The sequence below is a fragment of the Canis lupus genome, chromosome 14 (genome assembly GCF_011100685.1).
Source record: "Canis lupus familiaris isolate Mischka breed German Shepherd chromosome 14, alternate assembly UU_Cfam_GSD_1.0, whole genome shotgun sequence".
Taxonomy (NCBI): Eukaryota; Metazoa; Chordata; class Mammalia; order Carnivora; family Canidae; genus Canis; species Canis lupus.
In genome coordinates this window covers 49,499,473-49,527,095 of record NC_049235.1, presented here as the reverse complement: position 1 = coordinate 49,527,095, position 27,623 = coordinate 49,499,473, and the positions used below count along the sequence as shown (strand labels likewise).

Here is a 27,623-nt window from a genome sequence, read left to right as displayed (position 1 = left end):
GTAACACTATTACTTTATCATAAAGTAATATATGTGAAACTGCTACATTTCCTAAATAAGGCAGATACTGTTCTTGTTGCACCACTATCCCCTCCCACAGCCATCTACCATTTTCTTGCTCCCACAACTACTTCCAACTGATGGCATCATATCTCTATGTCCAAGTCATTTTGTTTTGTTTTGTTCTGTTTTTACTGACTGTATAGATCCACTCTCTCTTTGTATAATCAGAACAGAAGTGCTAGTTAACGAAGGTCCCAGAAGTGTAGCTCAACTGGTAACTCACATGACTTGGTGGAATGTTCTACCTCATTTCCCAGAGCCTTTCAGTGATATTAAGCTCTATTTGCTCACAGAGGTAACTTGCTTGATGAGATACTCTTTATTGGCCTCCTTTCCTTTGTTGTCACACTTCCTCATTTCTCTCCTGGCATTTCCAGGGACTATCTTCCAAATAAATCTCTTGTACTCAAACACTTTTCTCATGGTCTGTACCCGGGGAAACTCAAACTAAGACACTTGTCTTTAACATGCTAATATTCCCCATATCTTAATATCTTTGAAATTGGGATATGACATTTATTTAGCACCGATATGTGGATGGCTTCTTGGCCAAAGATTTCACAACAAATCCTTCAATGGCCATATCTGTGCTCCATAATTTTTCTCTTCCCACCATAGCTGACTGGCCCAGTAATAGAAGCATCTGACCCAAGGTGGGTCAATACCATCTCTACTGGGGAATTAAAACCCAAATAATACAGCCAAAAAAACTAAAATGGCTCAGGCATAAGAGAGGACATGTACTAAAGAGAAGAACCACAAACTTGTTTGTTGAGGTCTCAAAGCTCTCCCTGTTCTCTTCTTTTCCAAAGTTTGGTACTATTCCTTCAATACTATGATGTTATCTCAAAGCACTCTAATAAATACTCCCCCCAAGAACTTCTTTCTGTTATATAAAATGTCTCTCTCATCCCTTCCCTTACCACACACACAAAAAAAATTAAGTCTCAAAAGCCACAAAATTCCTGAGCCATGTATTTCTCTTCTATCACCAAGAGACTCATTAACACAGTTTTTATTTTTTATTATTTTGGTTTTAACTAATACACAAATTAACAATCAGCCACATTGAATCCTTATTGGAAATATGATACACATTTTAGATAACATGTAATTATCAAAAAGAGAAGATATGGTTTGAAATCTGACAAATACTATTTAATTATGAATAATGTTAATAAACTGAAGGTTCATTTAAAAGATTTTCACTGAGTTCCTATTTTATGATGGTCACTGTGCTGAGCAAATGGGATAGAAATTAATGGTCTATCTGTCTTATTCTACTCTTGTTCTGTAGAATTTTTTGGCTTCTGAATATTTACTTACAATGGAAAGGTTACATCTTCCTTCCCCTTCAAAGTTAACTGACAGATTAAACTATAAGTGTTTAGTTTCAAAAAAAAATAAAAAAAAATAAGTGTTTAGTTTCAATTCTAAATTCCTGGATGAAGAACTCTGACAGACTCAGTTTTTTCAAATGTTTACCCCTCAAGCACCCAGTTAAGGTTGGGACACAAGAGTAATATTTTACAAAAATGGTTGCTGAAGGCTCGTCATTGCTATGAGGAGGAAGCAGGAAGTTCCTAGCACGTGGGACTGCCAATAACTTCCAAGAGTTATCTGCCCATTTTAGGTAGGGTATTTATGTTTTTTTTGTTTTCCTGAGGCATTCTGGGCTATGCCTGTTTTAGGTATAATTTCTAACACTGTCTGTCCCCTTTTGTTTTTCAAGAGTTCTCCCTTGGGTCATACCTATCACCTTAATTACAGACATCATTGAAGGCAGTGCTGTTCTTTCACTTGAGAGGACAACTGACACCTAGAAAGATTAAGAGACTTTTTCAAGTTCATCCAATTAGTACTAGATCTAATAGTAAAATTCAGTGTGCACTATAGCATTTTAGTTACTAGCTTATACTGTCAAATCCATTTTCTTTCATAACTCCACCTTGTGATTGATAGCAACATGTTACAAAATGGTTGGTTAAAATTTAGCTGAATTCAGTAGTCAAGGAACAGAGCAACACCAACTCAATTCAGTTAATACCATGATCAAAAGATCATAATTAGCATCCTAAACAAAGAGCCATGCAGAGATAACATTGTTTTGCAGAACTTTTCTTGTAATGCAAAATGCTATTATAAAACAGAATATAATTCCAAGTTGTGTTTCTTTGTTTCCTTCACATTGGCTGAATGGGATCTGGTCTTGATTCTATTATTAAGGGTATTTGTACTCTTAAGAAAACATTCAGCCTGAAAATTTAAGCACTAGTTAAAGAGAGCTTTGCTTCCAGTTGACTAAATAAACCAGAGGATAACATCTTGAAATGACTCTTCTCTCAATACAGATTTTTACCATTCCAAAAAAGATCAGAAATGTAGTCCTTCAGGGAAAATATCCCACTCTTGGGGAAAAGGTGTACTTCTGAGCTTAGTGTGAAGCATATTTGTGAAGTAGGCAAATTTGGTAACATTTCAGTATTCTTTTTTATTTGTTTTTAAGATTTTATTTATTTATTCTTGAAAGACACAGAGAGAGAGAAAAAAAAGAGAGGCAGAGACACCGGCAGAGGGAGAAGCAAGCTCCGTGCAGGGAGCCTGACATGAGACTCAATCCCTGGTTTCCAGGATCACACCCTGGGCTCAAGGCGGCACTAAATCGCTGAGCCACCAAGGCTGCCCACATTTCAGTATTCTTAAACCATTCCTTCTCTACATCCTTGGGGACACCATTTTCCCCTTCTTTCTCTCTAATCTGAGTCTTTTTATTTTCAAATTTACTTTGTAAATTTGTTCTCTAGAAAAGGAATTTTCACATTTTTATAAAGAACAAATTACCATTAGATATTCAGTTATTTCTCCCAAGATTCCTGTACCATAAAGTCTTATATATAAAATTCAAATGTTTAGAACTCCAGGAATTAATTCTTTTAAAGATTTTATTTATTTGAGAGAGAGAGAGATAGCAAGAGAGATCATGGGGAGGGAGGTAGAAGGGAGAGGGAGAGCAGGCCCACCACGGAGGAGGGAGCCTGATGTGACTCTGCAGGCTCCTTCCAGGACCTGGGGATCATGACCTGAGCCAAAGGCAGACAAAACCAACTGGTGCCCCTAGGAATTAAATCTGAAGCATTAATAAACTATAATATTTTGGGGGTAGGTGGGACTTGTAACTCCTCAATGCCAGATATGTGGCACCCTACTCTACCCACTTCCCCTGATAAAAGGCTGGTATGCCTTCTAGTTTAAGTATATAGCAAAGCTGAGTGAAGTCCCCTTTTAAAATATCCCAAATTGGAAAATTAAGTTCACAGATTTCTAGTTGCAAAGGCACCCTAAAAATATGTCAGTATGATCAATAACTACTATATATTTCAATGCCAGGAGCTGAGAAAAAAAAAATCACAGCCAAAAGATGGAATTTAGATGAGTTCCCTAAGGGAAAGCTTTAGATTTTTGCATCTTGATAGGTGATTTTCAGAGGAAGCTGAATTACGACTTTTCCCAATCAACTCAAACTTAAAAACGTCAGCAGCAGCACAATACATTGAACATGCTCACTTAAATATATGCCAGCTGAAACTGTAAAACAGATGAGCTGGTGAGCAGGAACTTGAGAAGAAAATTCTCATACTTTTTACATGATATTAAAAATAAGAAAAGTATAAGAAACATTAAGACCCTGGTTTAATTTCTTATTATCAATAATTACAGCAGAAATTCAAGATTTCCTGTATAACCCTTGTGTTTTGCTGCAATTTGAATAGCAGAATGCTCTAAAGAACCAATGACCTTACTTAGATCTAAAGGACTGTCAAATGTCAGTGCTGATTTTTTTAACTTTTGGTCCTCATTGTTGAATAATATTGTATATCTTATTATAACCATATTCTACCTGTTTTAATGCATCTAAGAGAAATAACTCGATGTTACCAATATACTTTTCAGGAGTCTTAATAAAAATAAGTGTAAGATTGCAAAGTATATTACAGGGTACTGAAATATAGGAATTAAACAAAAGCACAGCTTCAAGGGGTAACTAAATTAAGCATCTATAAATCAGTTGGGAATTTTCAGCAGTACAGCTCAGAAGGAAGATATCTGTGATTAAATTGTAAGTTACTTTAGGACTCCTGGCTGAGATTTCTTTTCTACCACCTATATCATAGCATATTTCTAATTAATCTCTCAAATTTTATCCAGAATAGTAAGAATTTGCTTTCTTACCCCTTCCAAGCCAAGTTTTAGCTCAAGTTATCACTGCCACTAGCCACTTATTCAAGTATATAAAGAGAGGAAGAGATAATATATGGATGATTTATCTTAATTCCTCTCTTCTTGAATCCTGTTGGAAGCATAATATATAAAGGTGCCTTCTATATAACTAATCAAAATTATAATACTTTTATCAGTTTTCAAATTAAGGATCAATTTCCTAGCTGTCTGAACTACTGGACTGAGGAGCTGTCTACCATCTGATGACTGGATTATATTCTTTTTAAGTCTAACTTGGGAACCACATTCTTGAGGAAGTACACAACACTAAGAAACTTAGGATAATATTCTCCAGATTTTCAACTGTTTGCAACTAATTTATTTATTTAGGTCTACTCAGTCAGACAGAAAGAGGTTAATTCCATCTGATTTAATGGTTTTAGAAATGACAGTGTGGTCCCATGAGATGGTGAATGGTAGAGAAAAACATCTTGAGCTGGGAGCCCTGGAGACTTCACTTCTAGTCTTAACTCTGACATTGTGTGACTGAGAACAAGTTACTTACCTCACTAAATGGACTTCAGTTTCATCAGTTTTTAAAGAGCCAGTCATTTTAGATTAATTTTACAGTCACCTCCATTTGAAAAAGGAAAAAAAAAAAAAAAGAACTACACTTTTGTTATTCATAATACAGTTAAAATACCTAGTTGATGCTACAAAGAAAGTCTGCAATACCAGCCAAAAGTCAGTAAATACTAAGACGTATCTAACTATCTACATGTGTAGAGTTTTAAAAAACAAACAAAAAACTGTTTCTTTCATTTCATTCCATATGTTACTAAAAAATTCTAATTGCTATTATTTCTCAAAAGGTTGTATCTTCTTTTAGAAAGTATACAGCTATAGGCAAAACCTTAATCTCTCACAACTGTTCAAAATCCAGCATTCCTAGGCCTCAAATGATCCAAGTACCTCATTACTTTAGTTCCTTTTCTCCATGTTCCCTTATTGTATTTAACTTTTGTTTCTTTTCTTCATTTTTAATTTTTTTTTCACATTTATATGCTTTTTCTCCTTTATTCAAGGTATCTAGAATTTGGAAACTGGAGGAACTGAAGGATATCTAGCCCAGTGTGGGGTTACAAATATCCTATTTTTTTTCCCTCAATGTGTAAGTGTAAACACACATGTCAGAAAAATATGTATCCAATAAGTAATACATTAGTTGAAATTAGAAACTTTTGTCTACAAACTCAGATAGTCAATGTGATTTTCTAAATGACAAAATTTATTGAATTCTCATTTCAAAGACTATAGTAGTCTTTGACTGTGATAGCAAATTTGATTTCTTCAGTATTTATTGTAACAAATAATGTATCTCCTTTTGAATCAGCTTTATGTTTTACCTACACTAATGAGTCTGTTTACACAGGGAAAATTTCCCAGAAAGATGCATTTTTGAAGAAAAATAATGTTGTTAACTAGCCTACAATTTGCTAGGATTTCAATATAAAATTCTAAGCTCTTAAAAGCAGGGGGACTGAAAAATAAATAATTCTGCACATTACTATTAAATCCTAAAATATTTATTGAAATTTGCTATTTCCTGGATTGTATTAAACATATGGTTATATGGAGTTCAAAAAGATACATGATATATTAGCTTATACAAAGATTACTTTTATCACCTGCATCTTAGGCACAGTGCTTGATTGACATTTGGCAATCAAGAAGATTTCTTAAGCAGACTGACTAAAGACACATCATTTAGTTTTTTATGCTCTTCTATTAAAAATATCAAATCAAAACCAACAAAAAATTGAGCTGGCAAAAGATTCAGTTTGCCAATTCTACAAACTAGAGGTATAACAAACAACTCTATTCTCATAAATATGATAATGTAAATAAAATTAAAGAACTTCTTGAAAGATATAAATTATCAAAACTCACAAGAGGAAAATTTACGATCTAAAAAGCCTTATAGCTATTGAAAAATTGACTTAATAATGAATATTCTTATGCAAAAGTAATCACCAGATCTATAAGATTTTACCAGTGAATTGTAACAAATAAATGGCAAGGGGTGGGGAGGATAATATAGGAGATGATATCAATTCTCCAAAATCTCTTCCAGAAAACAGAAGCAGAGGAAACACTTCATAAATCACTCTATAAGACCAGCATTACCAACACACCAAAATCAGGAAAAAAAATTACAAGAAAGGAAAACTACAGGTCAATACTCAATACTCACATGGACATAACTGCAAAAATCCTCAACAAAATATTAGTAAGTCAAATCCAACAATATATGAAAAGAATTATATACAATCACCAAGTAGGATTTATTCTAAACATACAAGGCTGATTCAAAATTCAAAAATTAATCAATGTAAGCCACCTCATCATCAGACTAATGTAGGGAAATCATATGATCCCATCAATTGTCACAAGAAAAGCATCTGACAAAATCTAATACCCATTTATGATAAAAATTCTCTGCAACTAGGAATAGAGATAAACGTCCTTAATTTGATGAAGAATATCTTCTGACAATCTACTGCTAACATCCTACATAATGGTGAGACTGGATGTTTTCCACTAAGATTGGAAACAAGACAAGGATATATCCTACTCAACGTTACATGGCAAGTCCTTGCTAGTACAATATGACTTGAAAAGGAAATAAGAGTTATACATTTTAGAAAGGAATTATTGTAGGATACAAGATTAATATACCAAAGTCAATTGCTTTCCTACATACCAACAATGGAAAATTGGGATTTGAAATTTGTAACAAATAATAAATTTTAGTATAGCACTCAAAAATAAAATATGCATAAATCTAACAAAATATTCACTGAACTCAAAAGGAGAAGTAAAAAACACAAGTGAAAAAATCAAAGATCTCACATTTAGTGAGACATGTATGTATTGTATGTATATATGAAGAGCTATTCTATGTTCAGGGATTGAAGACTCAATTGTCTTAAGATGTCAATTCTTCCCAACTTGATTGATAGAAGCAATGAAATGCCAATCAAATTTCCAGAAAGCAATTTTGTAGATACTGACAAACTGATTATAAATTTTATATGAAAAATAAAAAGTTCTAGAAGAGCCAAGGTAACACTTAACAAGAAGAAGCTAAAGAACTCCCTCTATCTGATGTCAAGTCTTATAAGGCTACAGGAATGAAGACAGTGTAATATTGACAAAGGAATAGTTACATCCATCGATAGAACAGGATAAAGAACCCAGATATAGCCTAAAGGAATATAACCAACTGATCTTTAGCATAGGAAAAAAAAAGAAATGCAGTTTATTTCTTTCCAACAAGTGGTGCTGGAACAACTGAATTGTCGTTTACTAAAAAGAAAAGAACCTTGACAAAGACGTTACACCTCAAATAAAAATTAATTCAAAATGGATTTCACACCTAAAATGCAAAACTATAAAACTTCATGAAGAAGACACAGAAGAAAATCTATATGATATTGCTTTTGGTGATGAGTTTTTTTTTAATATTTTATTTATTTATGACAGATACAGAGAGAGAGAGAGAGGCAGAGACACAGGCAGAGGGAGAAGCAGGCTCCATGCACCGGGAGCCCGATGTGGGATTCGATCCCGGGTCTCCGGGATCACGCCCTGGGCCAAAGGCAGGCACCAAACTGCTGCGCCACCCAGGGATCCCTGGTGATGAGTTTTTAAAGAAAATATCAATAGCTTAAACCATGGAAAAAAGCTAAGTTGTGTTTCATTAAAATTAAAAATTCTGTTCTGCCAGTCACTATTATATAAGGAATGAAAAGACAAGCCACAGACTAGAAAAATACATTTGTAAAACACATAACTGATAAGTGACTTGTATTTAAAATATACTAAGAACTCTAAAAAGATAACAAAAAAGAAAAAAAAATAGTCAAAAAATCTAAACAGATGCTTATCCAAAGAAAATACAATGGATATCAGCCTAACACCTGTCAGAATGGCCAAAATTAAAAATGCAACAACAACAGGAAATAACAAGGGTCTGCAAGGATGTGGAGAAAAGGGAAAGCCCGTGCCCTCCATCAAACTAGTTTGTTCTATGTTGTAAAGAGTCTCTTATGTTTATTTCCCTCATTCTTTCTTTTTTCTCTTCCCATATGTTCATCTATTTTGTTCCTTAAATCCCACTTATGAGTGAAATCATATGGTATATTACTCAGCTATGGAAAGGAATGAAATCTTGCCAATTGCAACAAGATGGATGGAGCTAGCACATATTATGCTAAGCAAAATAAGTCAGGCAGAGGAAACTTATACTTTTCGTAAAGATTTACTTATTTATTTTAGGGGAGAGAGAGAGAGAGAGAATCTCAAGCAGGCTTCATACTGAGTTCAGAGCCTGACATAGGGCTCGATCTCATAACCTCAAGATCATGCGTGATGTGACCCAAAATCAAGAGTTGGACACTTAACCCAACTGAGCCATGCAGGTGTCCCAAAAACACTTATATTTTATAGGAGCTTCTATACTGGTGATTATGGTAAAACCATTATAAACATTCAAATACAACCTATAATGGCTGGATAAAGGCAAGGAAGTGTATTCTCTGATGGAGCCCCCAGAAGGAATAGAGCAGCCCTCCTGACACCTTGACTGAATCTATATTTTATTTCTGATCTAAAGAAATGTTCGGTAATAAATTAGTGTTGTTTAAACCACTGTGTTTGTGATAATTAGTTACAACAGCAATAGGAAACTAATACAGACGTGGCTGATGGGATTTAGGTTTCTTATGGTGTGAATGGGAGGTTAAAAATGAATAGGGCAGAAGGCTAAAATGGCCCATGTGATAATAGGTTGGAATTAGAGACATTAGTATGAACACATATTTAGGTCAACAGATAGGTACATGTAGAAATACCAGATTTGTGAATATACATGTATTAGTAGAGACACATAGGTATCTTCAGCACTGTTGACTTGAGAGGATCTAGAAACAATGACACACCAGCAGTAATGAACATACCAAGAACAAAATATTGGTTTAAAATATCACTCTGCAATAAAAGGAGCCAGGGCTCCTTAGAGAAAACGCCGAACTAGGACTGGGTCAGGAAACGTAGGTCAATCTGGAATATTTTTGGAGCCAACCGAAAGGAGCCAACTAAATGCCCAGGGGCCAAATCTGAAACAATCTGAGCAAAAAATAAGCGGTACTGGATTTATAACCCAAAGTATAAATTAAGCACCTCATACTGAGATAAATAAATGGTTGAATAAATAAACGGGAGACTAGACAAATTTCCCATGCATAAGAATTTCAAATAATAAAGGTAGATACTTTGCCCTTAAGCAGGTGGAGCATAGCTCCTTACCCCTTAAGTATGGGCTGCACATTGTAACTTCCTTCCTGAAAGCACAGTGTAGAAAAGGGGAAAAAAAAAAAAAAAAAAAAAAAAAACGGAACTCTATGGTGGGGAAATATGACAAACACGACCTCAAGTCAAGTGACCACGCTTAACATCAACAGTTGATAAGTGGTTTGTTTAAACAGTATGTGACGTTGAAATGATATGATAAAAGTGACACTTTACTCTGTGGGCCCTCCCCAAAACACATAATCCTGGTATAATCATGAAAAAGAGAGCAGGAAAATCCCAACTGAGGTACCTTCTACAAATTACCTAACAATTCTCAACAGTTGTAAGGTCCTCAAAAACAAGAAAAGTCTTAGCAACTTACAATCAAAAGAAGCCTGAGACATGATGGAAAAAGAATGTAATGTGGTATTCTGGGTAGGGTTTGGGAACAGTAGAAAAAAAATAAAAGACTATTAGAGAGAAACTAAAGAGATTTGAATAAATTGTGTACTTTAGTTTATCAATATTGTTTAATTCATTATATAAGTTCACCAGACTAATTTATTAGCAATGGAGAAGACTTGATGTGGGGTATACAGGCACACTTTGTACTATCTTCACAATAGTTCTTTAACTCTAAAACTATTCTAAAAAAATATTAGGTGTTTGTCCATGCATACACATGCATGAGAAATATTTTGCTTTAGTCAATGAAAACCTGACCTGGTCTTTCTAACAGTGTCAGGAACCCTTATGTTCTTGATATACTGATTCACCTAGAAAAGCTAAGCCTAAAGATTTGGTATTCTTTATTTTCTCTTTGTAAAGTATATTATGAGAACCACAATGACAATCTCGCTAAGTACTGTCAAAGTGCAGAACACATTTTACCATACGATAAACATAAATACCTCATTTTGATCCTCCTAATAAATCTCCTATACAGATAGAATAGGTGTTATTCCTATTTCACTGATAAGAAAACCAAAGTTCAAAAAACTAAGCATCCATGGAGTTGTCTCAGTGACCTGGGATAAGAAGACTTTTCAGAAGAGCTAAATTTGCCCTACTTTACAGATAGGTTTTCTATATAACATTTAGTAAGTAGGTATTCTCATAACCCAAAAATAATTTATTTGCTATACATTATAAGGTCTATTGGGAGTAAAATTATTGAAGGGAGAGACACAATACTGTTGGCCAATCAAAAACAAATATATAGAACAAAACAACAAATTTATTAATCAAATTCTTCTATAGGCCTAATGAAGCAAGTTAAGTATGAGTGCCAGACAATTTTGCACATCCCTAGAATACAGAGTAAAACACAGAACTTTGCATCTGGGAAATATTTAAAGTAGAATTATTTGGTAATATGTCAGTAGCTTGTATTAAATATTGGCTTTAATTCTGTTCATTAAGTATGATGTAATTCACTTGGTTTGGTTAATCTGAAGCAAACCTTCAAATCTTTTGAATCAAGACTAGTAAAAATAAAATGAGTTAGTTATAAATTATCCCAACCACTGTACAATATCCAAGGGAATAATTTTCAAAGTACAGCTCTCTTTAAATAAAAGTCAGTTCAGCAAGTTAGAGAAGTTATCTATTCAACCCAAAAGCTTAGTATCTATGAGTTAAGGGCTTATCTTTATGATTTACCTCAAAAGGCTTTTTCTTCTCACCTCTTCAGGTCTCAGAAGGAAAAAATTGTTCTGAGTTGCAAATAGTTCTTACTAGAAAAACAAAGTGATGAACATAAAAACAGTATTATCTTTTTAATGACTCACTTTTTCCACTTAGATCAGAATTTCTACTGGGATGCTATATTTAAAAACTCAAACAAATATATTCCATATATCCTAAATCAGTATCTCTAGGAAAAGGTAAATCTCAGGGTGGACACATTTTTATGTGTGTGTTTAAGTCATAAAACCACTACTGCAGTGTAAAAAAAAAAAAATGCTATGCTTCCTTTAAAATACAGCTATTGTATCTGATAATTTGTACACACCTTTCATAGCTGAGCCAAAAGGTCCAAAATAGTATTTTTTGTTTCTAAGACAGTTTGTATCTATATTTCAAAACACACACACATCAAATGCATGCATTTTAGTTTGAGTGACATCATTAGGCAACAAGTCATTTTGGCTTCATTGTTGAGGGAATGATTTCTAATTAGATTGCCTTGGCCAACTCTGTATTTATAATACTTTATGTTTATTTTGGACATATTTATGAAAGCTGTTTAAAATCTTAGCAATAGATTATCCCACAAACATTCATTTCTGAATCTTTTTCTACTGATTAATTTTTTTCCTGATTATGAGTCATGTTTTCCTGCTTTATTGCTTATCCAGTAATTTTTATTTGTTCCCAGACATTACTAAATGTTGTTATATTTTGTTGTCTCTTATAGAAGAGTGTTGAGCTCTGACGAGATAATCCATTTACTGGCAGATCCCATACTCTGGCAATACTGAGATTGGATTCATTCATTGCAATAATATTAAGATCCTAAAGGTGAATCTACTTATATGAGTCATGTGCTCTTCAACTCACCAGGATGCTCAGAGTCCCAGAGGAGTTTAAGCCTAGAACCTTTGATTTATACAATGTTTATTAACTTGTTTATCAAACTTTCATCTCACTTACCTTCCATTTTTCCCTTCTTGCAGTCTTTACTCTTACTCTCTAAGAATAAGTTCTATGGCATCCTGCATTTCTGTCTGCTTGAAAAACATGTATTTGTTAATGTTGAGTGGCCTGGAGAGCAGTATTTGTAATCCTAGAGGGCATAAAATACAAATAAGTAAAAAAAGAAATCTCAAAAAGAAAAACATTTCACAAAATCTTTCATTCTAAGTGCTCAGCAGCTCTTTCTTTCTTTTTATTTAGAAATTACTTCCAGTGCCAGTAAAAACATATTAGCAGCTACTGGGCCGCTTTTCTTCTCATGCAAACAACAGTGAGAGGCAATTCCCAATTGGGCTGGATTATTCAAATTAGCCATAATTCAAAATCCTTCACAATGAGCTCAGGAATTTATTTTATGATTTATTTTGCAACTGGTGTATCATATTTCTAATTAAATTTTTCCTAAACTAATGCTAAAATAAATTTACCATTCCTGAGAATTCCTCTGTGTCAGCCAGTTCAACCAAGTATAGGAGTGCAAAAAAAAAGGTGATGTAAATTTATAAAACTAAAGATATCTTCTTGGTAAACAAGAAGGATATTTATATAAAACTAATCAAGAATAGGTCTTTTTCAGATTGTAGCAAAGTTTGATGTTTTAGAAAACTATCATTCTATTTTTATGCCTTTTAAATAAATACATCTGCAGGTCTATATATGAGTAAGCCGGATATTAAGATAATATCCATTTCCCCTTTTTTAAAAAGGTAAATGCCATCACCCCTTCCATACTGTTTTAACAAAGTTTGGGGGAAAATTCAAGTGAGCAAGAAGAGCATATCGCCTTCCTTTCTTCCTTTCTTCCTTTCTTTCTTTTTTGAATCAATATAAATAATCTTATTTTTTTAATCTTATTTTTTTCCTCGACTTTCCCGCAAAACTAATCCTTTAAACCTGCTGATCTCAACAAACTGCTACAGAGAACCTTTCAGTGTTATGAAAATATCCTTGAGAAGCACAGATTTGGCTAGGTCACACAACTGGAGGTCCCATGAGATTAGAGGGCAAAATAGTTTTTATAGATCATGAAATGAAGTGTACAATGCCCTCACTTCTACAGACCAAGAGTCTAACGAGAGCCTCTACATGCAGCTAATTTTAATTACAATCATCATGTAGAAAAACTCCCTGAAACTAGGAGCATTAAATCCTAAAATTCTATCTTAAAACTACCTTTATCATGATGTATGTGTGTGTTTAAAAAAAGAAATGTTATCGCAAATAGTTGCTTCTAAATTTTCAGGGAACATTTTTCCCACTAGCTTCAATACCTGCTTCATCCATTTAACATATTAGAGAAAAAACAGTCTCTGGGTGAAAATTTTTTCTAAGATAAATAAAAACAACACAAAGTTACCTATAAGGGTGAACCCTCAGAAACAAGCTATTTCCATTTCTACTATGGATAGAAATTTCTGTACATACATTTTCTGAAAAAGTGGAGGCAATATCAACTTTTGCTTCCTTGTTCCTCACAAGGCAGCAGGTAACAAGCTCAAATTGAGTTTTTCAATGCCATGGAAGAAAATGTCTTAGCCCCTTTTCCTAAATAGGTAAATTCTGGGAGATACCTATTTTAGAAATGAAATTTTGTCAATGGAAACAATTAATGTAATTAAATTGTTTATTTAAAACAAGTCATTTAAGTCACTCTATATGAAAAACTATGCAGTTGTTTATGTGTTAGTATTATCAGAAGGGAAAATCAACCGAAATGAAGATTTGGTTTACAATTTTAAAATAGCAAAGATCATAACTGAATCAGGACATTTTCCATAGCTGAACAGAAAGCACAAAATTGGCCTATTTGCAAACATATATCCTATACCATCTTCTACCTGGATGATACACACATTAAAATTCTCTAAAGATAGGACTGTGCAAATAAATAAGACATCTGAAACACCTAAACCATATCGATTTTATTTCAACCTTTACCCAAGGAATAAAAGTGTTCAAAGTTTCCTCACTGACTTATTAAAAGGTTAAACAACTAAGTTCAACACACATTTATGAACACAATTCAAAAAATTTGAAGAAAAAAAGAAAGCCCAATATATGATCTGCGGATGGTGCTCTCTGAAAGCCATTATTCTTATTCCTAAGTGATCACAACTTTTTTCCCATTTCAGACCACTGGCAAAGCTGACCTACTGAGCCTTGGCTGAGCATACCAGACTTCCAGGAAAGTTATAGCTCCAGCTCCTCTCTATCAAACAGAGACTTCCCGAAAGTCCATGATTCAGTTTATTTGCTTACAGACTACATGAGCTAATTAAAAAAAACAAAAAAACAAAAACAAAAACAAACAAACAAAAAACTTGTTTTCCTTTCATCTCAGAGTCTAAGGCTTCGTAATTGTTAAATGCCAAAAATACCCAGCCTCGATAATTGCTTCTATGACTCTATCACTACTACCTCAATTAATCCAATTGAGCTCCAAAATACCCTCCAACCCACTCTTCTTCACAAAGGACAATTTAAGTTAGTCCCTAGAAAGTCTTCTGCAAAAGCTGGAGCATCAAGACTTATCTGGACTCTGAGCACTTGAACTCAATTCTCAAGCAACTCAGAAAAGTCTGTAAGTCATTCTTTGCACAAATCATTTTCAATAACATGACTCAGAAACCGACCCAACCCTATGGCAATACTCGAAGTGTTGTCAATGCATTAGGCTGCATGTGGAAAAGACCACCTTAGATCACATGATTGAGGCAGGCATTTACGTAGATCATGAATAACAATCAAAATCTAAAACACTACGCCAGTTGGTATATAACTACCAGCCCCAAACCTCGTCTGCAACTCTGGTTCCTAGGCAGGTGAGCATTTAAAAAGAAGCATGTAGGCAAAAGGTACAAGAAGACTTAATGTATTAAAGGGAGTCCAAGTACAATTTTGACAGGACATGACAAGTAAACTGATACTGGTAGAATAAGTAGGAATTTTGGCAGGTTGAGAGAGAGAATCTGACTGGAAATTCTCTTCTAAACTGGACTCCATCATGAAGTCAATGATCCAATCAAGCTAGTTTATTTGGTATCATCTGAAAACACTTTGAACCTCTAGTGAGGCTATGGGCCAAATTTAAACTACAACTATCAAATTAATGAGCACCTTTTAATATACAGAACTAATGCCACATACTCCAAGAAGCATTAATCAATTCTTCCAGTTGAATATGGTCTCTTCTTTTCTAGTCAGTTTGGCTATTTTAACTTTTCATAAGAACGTATAACTTTTTAAGTCAAGCTTTAAAGAAATAAAGCAATGAGCCTGAAGTGGTATTTTTCTACAGTATTTTACTAAATAAATAATTAATACTTATCTACATGTAATAGGTTCTCTACTACTATTTGTTGAGTGAAAAAACAAAATTGACCCGAGAAAGCTTGCTATCTTAAAGAATGTCAAGACGCTGAGTGTTTAGATGATTACTTCCCGCTAGGACAGCAACAACAACAACAACAACAACAAAAAAAACCACTACAGCTCTCCTTTTAGCCAATTAAGTTATTTCAATTTAGCTGAAGTAGCTAAGTTAGCCAGTATTGGATGTCACAGCATGCATCATATATTGATGACTCTAGAATACCAAAGCCAGAATCCCCTGCCTTCAAGGACATGATAAACACAACTTTGCCTCTTACCCATACTGATATTTTTTCCTAATATGCCTTAAACCTTGTAAGATAGTCCAGTTTTTAGAGCAATCACAGCCCTATGACTGTTGGTACATTGAGCTGTTCTAGATAAGAAATAATACTAGTTACACTATTCTCCTACTCTAGAATCTGCAAGCCTAAAGGACTTCAAGAATTCATTTATTTTTTTTATTTTTTTTTTTTTTTTTTTTATTTATTTTTTATTTTTTATTTTTTTTAAGAATTCATTTAATACATGGGCCAACTTAAATCAAGATTTGACAGATAGGTCTATCCTCATTTTTAAGGAAGCTGTAAAGCAAATTTCACCATGTCCTGTGATAACTTAGTTTAAGTCTTTCACTACCTAGAAAAGGTACCTTCCTTTCCTTATATTGAATCAAGCTAAAACACAGAAGAAATGAAGAGAATAAGAAACTATAGTAATTACATTCAATATTCAAGGCAGAATTCTAATGGCTTTACATGTGTGTGTTAATCAATCTTTGAGAAAGCCAATGTACTTAAAATTAGCACTATTATACCAATTCCATAAAAGAAAAAATTAAGAAATGAAGAATGTATGCATCATGCTCAGAGTTATGCACCTAGTAAAGGATAACTTAAATTCTCTAAAGAAAACTGTAACATTCAAAGAAAGGGGTGTGGTTGAGCCCTCAATTCAATTACATTTTTTTTCAGAAACTATTTGAGAGTTCTCTTATGCATCAACAGAAAGTTCACTCACATACTTCTCAGCATTCTTCCCATATGTCCTCCCACTTTTCCTTAGGAAAGCCACAGCATGAAAGAGGCAACTCCACATATTCATCAATTTATCTATATACTCAAGAACATTTATTCAGTGCTAATTATGTATCTGTAACTGCAAGAGGCTCTCATCAATACACTGTTCAAAAAAAAAAAAAAAAAAAACCCTGCAAGAAGTTAAAAACAAGCAAGGAGACAGACATAAAAGATGTCATTCATACTAAGATATTATTGCTAACTGTGTCAGGCAAAAGACTCTCAGGTAATATAACAAAATATTTTTAAGACCAGGAGGTTAGAAAAGGCCTCCTAGGGAAGATGACATCTAAAGTGGAAAATAAGTAAGAGTTAACCTTACTTATTAAGAATGTGTAGAAAGGGTTAAGGAGGGGAAAATAAACAGTCTGAGTACAGGAAATGGAAAGTATAAGAAACTCTGAAGTAGGAAAACTCATACATAATAGAGGAATAGAACAGGGGTCAGTATCTAAAGCATACTGATCAAAACAGAGTGGTACAAAATATGGCAAAGAAGCAGGCAGCTGGGCTACACAGGTAGAACTGAGTGTTCCACTCCAATGAAAGAGGAAGCCATTGATATGTTTAGAGCAGAGATGTGACATAGTATATAATTTATGTTTTTAAAATGACTCTAAAAATATGGCTGATATTTATCCCTAGCCTCTACTCTAACAACAATAAAATATATTTTCAGAATCCATAAACTTGTAAGAACAAAGAATAGGAAAAAAGGTGATGGCAGTAAAATTTGGAATCTGGAAATCAGGGTAAGTGATGTCTGGTTTTGAACAATTGAAAACTAATTCCAAGTCATGCAAAGTGAGAAGCAATTTGGTTTGCAACTCAGAATTCCCCCTAATGTTCTGATACCTCTGAAAAAAGTATGAGAATGACGCCCAAAACAAGAAAATATGCTGCAAAAAAGTTTTCCCACTCCCACCTCCCCCTAGGACCCTGCTACAGTCCTTCCCTGCCGCCCCCCCACCCCAGGAAAACCAGGCCACTGGCACACCTGCTACCTTACACTCAGCCAGAACAGAAAACATATTCTCTGAAGAATGAATTTCTCTCTGTACTAGGAGACAACAGCCAGAAGTGCCATATGGATAATTGGAGAACTAATGAAAGTTTATATATGGTTATATATGGAGTATCAAGACTATACCTTTCTTCCTTTGTTCTACTCCTCGAGCTCTGGGCAGATAATTTGTTTGCCATAGTTACAAGAATAATGCTTATACTTTTCTTCAAGGGAGTGAAAGATTCCTCTCTGTGGCATCAGAAAAGATTTACAAATTTTGATAATGAAAGTTTTCCAATGAAAAAGCTCTGCTGATTCACCCTATAGTGAAACCTTCAGATGACAATTCCATCATATGCAATATGTTTTCATGTATGAGCAAAAAGCCAAGAAGCACTTAGCCATTCTAAGAAATCTTCTAATATGAAATACACAGACAGACACCACAAGAAGAAATAAGAATTGTAGCAAAGATAAACTTGTGAAGAAGGCTGAAAACTACACACACATGCACTCACGCATGTATGCACACGTGGCAATGAATAATATAATAGTAGAAATAGTAGAAATGAGGAATTCAATTAAAGTGTTAGAAAATGAAATTAATTAAGAAAAAATATTGAGGAGGAAAGAGAAAATTGTGGGAAATATAAAAAATTGGATCATTAGTCAAGTATGTCCAACATATGAATAATGGGAGTTCTATAAAGACATTACAGGGAAAATGGTAGGGGAAAAAATAAAAAAAAAGTAATTCTTGAAAATTTTCTGGGCCAAAATAATTCTCCTCATTATAAAAAGCTTACCATGTACCTAGGGAAAAAAAGATAGAAATAGATTCATGTTAAAATATATGATTAAGAAATTTCAAAACAATGAGTCAAAAAGAATATCCTAAAAATCTCCCTGTGGAAGACAAACTTAAGTAACAGTTTAGATCAGAACAATTTCAGATTTCTCAAATACACGTAAAGGATACAGAAAACCGGTGTATTTGTTTTCTGCTGCATAACAAATTACCAAAACTAAGCAGCTTAAAACAACACTCCTTTATTTACTATCTCACACTTCTGTATGTCAGAAGTCCAATAAGGCATATCTTGACTCTCTGCACATGTTGAAATCAGCGTGTCAACTGAGCTGAGTTCTCAGTTGAAGGCAAATGGGAAAAATCCACTTCCAGGCTCACTGTTGTTGGCAGAATTCAGTTTCTTGTTTTACTATCGAGGCCCTTGTTTCCTTGCTAGTTGTCATGGAGGGACTGCTCTCCATTCTTAGCCATTCCCATTCCTCACCACATGGCCTTCCACCATCTTAAAAGCAGCAACAGTGCACTGAAATCCTCTCATGCTTCCAATGTTTGGCTTCCTCTTCTGTGAAAACTTTCTGATTTTAAAGGACCCATTTGATTGGGTCAGGACCACCAAATAATCTTCCACCCTTAAAGTCAACTGATTTGACCTTAAGTCCATCTGCACAATTCCTTCATAGCAATACTTAGATTAGTGTTTGATTAAATAACTGGGAGATAGTGTTGTTAAAGAAAATGTTTATTCCTGACACTTGTTAAAGCAGTAAGGCATGCTCTATTCAGGACCATCCTGATGGGTATAGGGACCACTGTAATAAGGTTTAGCAGTATGGGAGAAAGACTGGGCTCAACCCCAAATATGGCAAGAAGTGACAGTGTATGGCCAAGGAGCCGGGTAAGGGTGAGTGGTTGGAAAGTTGCTAAGAGGAAATATCAGGGGCAAAGGGGGATTTTGACTAAACTGACATGACAAGATTCTTGCTGAAGGAAGGTCGTGGTGATCAGATATCACCTCAGAGATGTGGGAGGTGAGGAGAATGATCAGATATTGAGGTTGGGGGATTTTGAGGGTGGGGGATTTTGGCTCAAGATTTTAGGGGATCACCTTAGAATTCTGCCTACCACAACTGGATAAAAATGATACTCTGACATTTCTAAGAAAAAAATATTTCTGAAACCAGAACACATACCCAAACTACCAGTTAAGTATAAAGCCATTTATGGATTTGTGATGTCTTAAAAAATTAACCTTCCATACAACATTTCTCAGGTAGACACTGAAAGATATGACTACAAAGCAATCTTAGTAATTATGCTATGAATAATTGGATGGAAACATCCAACCAACATCTATTTTTTGGAATGCTTTGCAATTTTCTTTTCAATTTATCATTTAGCTAAACAAATTACTGCTAACAGCCTGAGTTGAGGACAGCATGTATTCTTGTGATAATTCTAATTAAAACTGTAGGTTGACTCTCAGTTATTTTAAATGTCAAATGACAGGTAAAACACTGTTTTCTAGATAAATATAACACATATCTAAAAGATGTTTTAAAGTACAGGTGTCTGCAATGGTGAAGTCTTTGTCGATAACAAAAAAGAGAACAAGATTATCTATACATTATTTTGGGAAATATTGGCAGAACAAAGTTATCAAAATGAACAGACACACAAAAAAGAATTATCCTTATTCTCTCTCATTTTCATCACTGAAAATGAGTTATCCACATTCCTCTGTAAAAACTATGTTAAATTGCCTATAAGAATTGATTATACAATAATACAGATATCACAAATCAAATATGGGATATTTGGTAAATAGATTTAGAACAAACAGCTTGCAATTTTAAAAAAATCAATTGATACTTTATTTTATACATCAAATTCAATTTAAGATGGATTACTCATTTGATATTTGAAAGATTATTCTGCTATAATTGTGGAAAATGGACTGCATAAAGCTAGAGAAAGTCACTAGTTGGGAAACTAATAAACAAAATGAGAAATGACAAATGAGAAATAAGAGGCATAAAAGATAAGATGGATTCTCGAAAAAAAAAAGAAACTTGGTGGTGAAGATAAATCTGGAATATGCAGTTTCAGACTTTAGAATGCAAGTGGATAATGGTTCTCTTAATTGAAATCAGACCACATGAAGAAATGTTTATTGAGCAAAGCCTTTGAGTTCAGAATGTGACACATATCATACCTAGCCAGGACTGAAGTTAATAATAATAGTCTAAGATGGAAATACAGAATTAGTAGACCTCTGCCTCTACAGAGTGTTTGAAGCCATAGGAATGGATGAAATGACTCGGGGAGAGGATGTAAAAATAAGAAAGGCAAGCACAGACTCTCAGAGTGGTGATAAGATTATAAAGTACTGCACCTGGAAAGCACAGAAGAATTGCAATAAGGAGTATAGTGTCAAAAATATGAAATGCAGCTGAGAAAACTTAGAAGACATCAAATGCACTGAAATCTCTAAATTGGGCAATTAAGAGGCTGCTGGATATCCTAGAAAAAAAGAGCTTCAAAAGAGGATAGAGGAAGAGGCCATATAGGAGGTAGTTTGGATATGAGTAAGACAGGAGGAGAAATATTTTCAAACCTGAAACAAAGAACAATTTTAAGATTTTCTTGTATGATAGTCTGTGAATGATCATAGGTCACTATACATGTAAATGGCATCAAGTCTGGTCCTTTAACTCACGAAACAATCAAATTTTACTCCATAATTCAAGGGACTTTAACTTTGTTTTCTGTTGTTTTTTTTTATCCCCAGAAAATACCAGTGAATATTTCTATGTTTGCTTGGTGGTTGAAAATTCTTCTATGTCTATATATAGATTCTGGTGACATGAGGGTATTTCACTATTTTGTACTTTGCTGATTTCGCCCTCAGGAAAAAAAAAAAAATAGAGGACACTCTAAAATATCTTTTGTTGCCTTAAGGAGAGATAAACTATCTTTTAAGTGTCTCCATCCGAATGTAGTAAGCATACATAAATCACACAAGATATAGGATTTAAAAAATAAGGTAGCAAAAATAATGAACTGATTGTTTCTTTAATGTGATATTGGTGAGCAAAAGACCCTCACATTCTAGAATTCTTGTTTGAAAAGAGCATCCCAATTGATCACACAGGACAATGGAACAGTCATAAAAAATCATCTGATGAGATGTCACTGGAAAATATCCAACTGAGATATGAAGAACTGCAATGCTAGGAAACTATATGCCTTAATAGAAATAAACCTTTGAAGATTGGCAAGCATGTTGAGATCATTCTGGTTTTGAAAAAGATTTAGTTAAGCAAAATTAGTGAAAAAATTCCCCTACCAAAATCAAGAATATGAAATTCTAAATACATACTACAGATCATATATGTTATTAGAAATTCACAAATATAATTTAAAATAATTTGCTGCTGTTTGATGATTTTCCCATGAAAGTATTACCTACACTAGAAAAAAAGGAGGGATTGCCCAAATGGCTGAGTTGGTTAAGTGTCCGACTCTTGATTTTGGCTGAGGTCATGATCTCATGGGTCATGGAATCAAGCCCTGGTTGAGCTCCACACTCATCAGGGAGTCTGCTTCTCTCGTCCCTCTGGCCCTGCCCTTCTGCACCCGCTTTCTCTCTCTCTCTCTCTCTCTCTCTCTCTCTTTCACACACACACACACACACAAGATCTTATATCTTGTGTGATTTATGTATGCTTACTATATTCGAATGGAGACACTTAAAAGATAGTTTATCTCTCTCTTTTAAGTAAATAAATCTTTACAAAATCCTGGGGAAAAAAAGGGAACATAAAAATGCGATAAAAATGGTCTCATTTCTCTAGCAGAATATGAATAGTTTATTTCAGTAAATAAGGAGATCAGCTTCTTGGGTGAGGACCAACAGATACTATAGTTAATAGCTTTCCAAAAAGTCAAGTGTCTGGGATTCAGAAAGGTATAGGAAGATCTTAGAAATTATTCATATTACTATATCTAAGAGAAACTCACTTAAGCAATGGAGAATTCATAAGTGGCAAAGGAGAGTTGATAGAAAAAATGATCAATGTGAGCACATACATGCACACACACACACACACAATATTTTTTCTTTATATCAACAATACCAAAAAGTTTAAAGTACACAGGAATTAAAATGCACATATATGACTTTACTACAAAATTTTAGACATTCTATCAGTGGCCATATGCCATCAACTCTCATGGAAGAGAGTTTTACATGTCAAATGTTTATAGGTCTGTTACAACAGAACCAATTCATAATAAAGATAATGAATTAAATTTTGCTTCAGGTTTCCTACAAGATGAGGGTCAATTACAAAAAAAAAAAAAAAGTTGCTTTGGATACTCAATATACCGATGTCTACAACTGAGGATAACACCCTCTGCTTAATTGGGGAAAGTTGAGATGCAATTCACAAGTACATATACTTGACTCATCCTGGTGGATCTTCTTACTTGTTTATCATGGGTTTGTCTCTACGTTAAAGTTGTGTCTTCCTTCTGACAGAAATTAAACTTCCTATATTTTGTTTTACTATAACTCAAATAATTTTGCTTCTCTTGATAAATGGGAATATTATATTGAGTGAATTGGAAATACAATGGCATTATGGGACCTTATAATATGTTTAAAAAAGAACACACATTTAAAAAGAACTCTAGAAAAGAAGTAAAACAAAATAACAATCTGTGGTCAACTTTCTTTTATAAATATATTAAGGGCCTAAAAACACTCTCAACAGTGTTTATCACTCTCAAAAATGTTTTGTTAGCAAAAACCAAAGGGGAAAAATAAATCTCATTCCAAAGGGAATTTTCCCCTGCTATACATCTTTTTTTTTTCCTCTATCCTGACTGATCTTTACCCACAAATTATACCACTTCTATTCTTTCTCCTTCCTCTGGCCCCTATGGTCAACTTTATTTTATAAATATATTAAGGGCCTAAGTTAAGAGTACTTATCAAGTAAGAGTACTTTCTTAAGAGTACTTCTCAAATAAAAACCACAATATCACCTCATGCCAATTAGAGTAATTATTATCAAAAAGACAAAAGATCACAAGTGTTGGTGAAGATGTGGAGAAAAGGGAATCTCTGTACACTACTGATGAGAATGTAAGTTGGTACAGCCATTAAGGCAAACAGTATGGAGGTTCCTAAAAATTTTTAAAAACAAAACTATCAAGGTTCCTGGGTGGCTCAGTGTTTGAACGTCTGCCTTTGGCTCAGGTCATGATCCTGGGGTCCTGGGATTGAGTCTCATATCAGGCTTCCTGCAGGGAGCCTGCTTCTCCCTTCGCTTATATCTCTGCCTCTCTCTCTGTCTCTCATGAATAAATAAATATTTTTTTTTAAAAAGAACTACCATATGATCCAGCAAGCCATGAAAAAATCATGGAGGAACCATAGACGAATATTATTAAATTAAAGAAGCCAATCTAAAAAGGCTACATACTTTATGATTCCAGCTATATTATATTCTGAAAAATGTAAAGCTATAGAGACAGTAAAAAGATCAGTGGTTGCCAGGCGTTAGTGGGGAGGGAAGGATGAATAGGCAAAGCATAGAGGATTTTTAGAGCAGTGAAAATATAATGTATGATATTGTAATGATGGATAATGTTATTATATATTTAATGGAAAACCCATAAAATGTACAACACCAAGAATAAACCCTAATGCAAACTATGGACTTGAGGCGATAACGATGTGACAGTGTAGGTTCATCAATTGTTACAAATGTACCATTCAAACAGGGAACAATGATAATGGGGAAGGCTGTGCATGTGTGGGGACAAGAGCTATATGAAAAAAATCTATGCATTTACCTCTCAATTTTACTTTGAACCAAAAATTGCTCTAAAAAACTTAAGTCTTGAAAAATATCTATTCAGTGTCATGCTAGAATCACCTTCAGATTTGATGCCATCACATGCGTACAATCTCTACTGATAACTGAAATCAACCAAAATGTTCTGTTTAAATATGCTATCTAATTAAGTATAATATAAATATAAAATATTCGTACTTCTCTTTCTCATATTAAACATATATCTAATCCCTCAAGCAGGTTTACCATCCTTATTTGATGGAGAATCTAGTGATTATGTTTCTCTAATTCAAAAATCATCCATGTCCTGAACATATTTAGAAATTCTCTTATAAAATCCTTACTGATGTGTATAAAATCCTTACTTATCTTACAATAGAAAAGGAAAAATATAAAACTGGGTATTGAATAACTACTGCAGATTCCCTTGCAGAATCCAGCGTCTTACCGGAAGAAATCAACTCAAGTGACTAAACATAGAGCCCTTTGTAGGGCATGTCAACTTGATTAATATAAAAGGCTAAATATAATCACAGATAGCTGATAGGTCTTCATAATTCATGACTTTGAAATGAACTATGAAAACAAAGATGATTTTTACCCTCCTCAGGTACTCCTATATAAATTTGACAACAAATATATAAATTGCTTAATGTTTGATGCTACCTGATGAAATTATGGCTATAAAAGACATAAAAAATGCATCTAGAGGAAATGATTATTCAGGTCATTATGGTTAAACCAGTTATGCTGACTAGAGTACTATGCAAAGACCTCTTGTAAAGCAAATGAGAAATCTATGGAGAGTTTAAAAAATTCCATTTATGGATACACAAAATTTGGCCACCAGTTCTGAAATATAATACTGAGAGTTACTGGGATGAAAGATAAGCAACAGCAAACCTAGGATGGATGAACAGTGGCATAAAATAATGTCAAATGGACACTGCTGAGATTCTTCAGGATATAACCCATGGTAAAAACAACAAACTGTCCACAGTATTAATCAAACACTGGTGGACAAATTCTTCTTAGTATCAGAGGATATATCCAGTTCATGTCCTATCTACAGCCAACATAATCCTGACAAATAGGAAAGGCTGGACATAGGAAAGAATTGAGCTCTAATGGACCTCATTGAACATCTCCATATATATTTTTATATAATTGCCTTTCCCTATGAATTATAAATATGTTTTGGTGAAAATTTATTTTTTTTTCTGAATGTATAGCCTTCAAGCCCCAAATGCTACCACTACTACCTCATTTCCTATTACCTTTAATTGTCTCAGACTTCTCTAAGAGCAAAATTAGAATTTCACATGACACACATCATACCCACTTCAGTGGGAGACACAGCAGCTCTAACACCCAGGTGTGACTCAATTAGTTCCAGAAGTCCCATACTTTCCTGATATCCCAGAGAATGTATGTAATACACTACAAAAGCCTGAAACATTAGGGCCCAAAGGGGCAAACTTTAACCAGTGAAAGGAAAAACTAGCAGATAAATTGCCTTCTCTTCTTTCCCTTGATAAAGTATTCCAAGACATCCTTCCTCAAATGGATTATTCCAAATGCAGTGATTACATAGGACTTCTCCAGATATATCATGTATGACCTACCCACCAGCTATATACTCTTTTGAAGCTGTGGTCAGCTCTATAATACATCATCTTCCTATTTGATTTTCCTCTGTTACTGGGCTGTTTCCTTCTCCTCACTTTTGATCCCCTGGATGGAAGATTTATTTTAGCTTCTGTTTTCTAGGAAATCTACACCAAGGCAGTTGAGGCCAGAAGGGACCCAGTAGGCCATCAGACTGGTAATTTGACATTGCATTGTCAAAAAGAAACAGGAACACTACTGCTGGTGGTAACTGAGGTAATCAGTCCCTGAAATGTAGTGGAACTACAATTGCTAAAGCTCTTACCTATGATTACTTAGCATAATGTGTAGGTAGAATTTGAGGAATCAGAAGATCAAGAGATATTGTTCTGATCAGTATGTTGTAATGGTAATTATAAGGAGTTTGGTGTTTAATGGCTTTATTGAACAGCATGGAAAGTCTTGCAAAAAAAAAAAAAAACTGATGGGTTTCAAGTAGCTATTTACCAACAGATATCATGATATGAAACCAGTTTCAATGGCAGCTTTAAAGAAGACTGCTCTCTTAGAGCCATAGGAAACATGGCCAAAAATTTATCCGATTGTAAGGGTGCAGTACTGCAAGGAAAATGATGTGCAATGACTGAAATCTTTGATTGTCAAATAAATGTCCGAATAGTGAAAGAATGGGGACTGAGACCTATGGGTTAGAAAAATGGAGTAATTTTAATCTCTGTATCTCCTTTAACACTCCCAGCCCAAAAGAGCCACTGCTTTCCTCATGTTGCAGTAGTTATTCTGCTAATACTGCCTGAACTGTGCAATAGCTTCACCTGAAGCTATTGTCTCTGGAGATGATGACTATTTTCTTCAATATCCACTGCCTCATTGCCACAAAGATAATAACCATAATCAGGACTCAGCATAACCTGAGAAGTATAACCTCTGCTCAGGGAAGGTTCTTGCCAAGGGAATTGCAGAGACTAGTCACATTCTTTCTTCTTCTTTTTTTTTTTTTTTCCATTTATTCATGAGAGGCAGAGACACAGGCAGAGGGAGAAGCAGGCTCCATGCATGGAGCCTGAGGTGGGACTTGATCCCGGGACTCCAGGATCACGCCCTGGGCCGAAGGCAGGCGCCAAACCGCTGAGGCACCCAGAGATCCCCAAGACTAGTCACATTCTTAATCTCTACAATCATTAATTATAGAGACTAAAATCACATTCTTGCCAAAGGAATTGTAGAAACTGATAGATATACCAGTGAAAGCAGGGACAATATGTGTGGAAGTGGATCTTGATAGTATGACAACCCAAAGAAATGTGGTATGCAACTAGAAAGGGGAGGGCTTATTGATTTTGAGGGAGATAAAAACAGAAGAGAGATTATAAATGGCACTGATACAATGTTCTATGATAAAAAGAAAAAAAATTAAAGACATTTTAAGGAACTGATGTCCCCCCCAAAATTTGTCACCATAGATATCAATTCATAGTAGAAACTCAGAGAGAACCACTAATTAAGAGACCTACTCTGTGGTTATTCATTCA

At 34.4% G+C, this 27,623-nt stretch overlaps 1 long non-coding RNA gene across 13 annotated transcripts in view; it reads right to left on the bottom strand.

Moving 5' to 3' along the window:
• The window catches only part of LOC111098831, a 187,261-nt gene that overhangs the window by 53,211 nt on the left and 106,427 nt on the right, over positions 1 to 27,623 (bottom strand). For all 13 annotated transcript variants that reach the window (XR_005369721.1, XR_005369723.1, XR_005369714.1 and 10 more), the window contains 2 exons: positions 12,292 to 12,424; positions 11,299 to 11,372 (listed from right to left, as the gene is read on the bottom strand). This is a non-coding gene — a long non-coding RNA (uncharacterized LOC111098831). The remainder of the gene's footprint in view (positions 1 to 11,298; positions 11,373 to 12,291; positions 12,425 to 27,623) is intronic.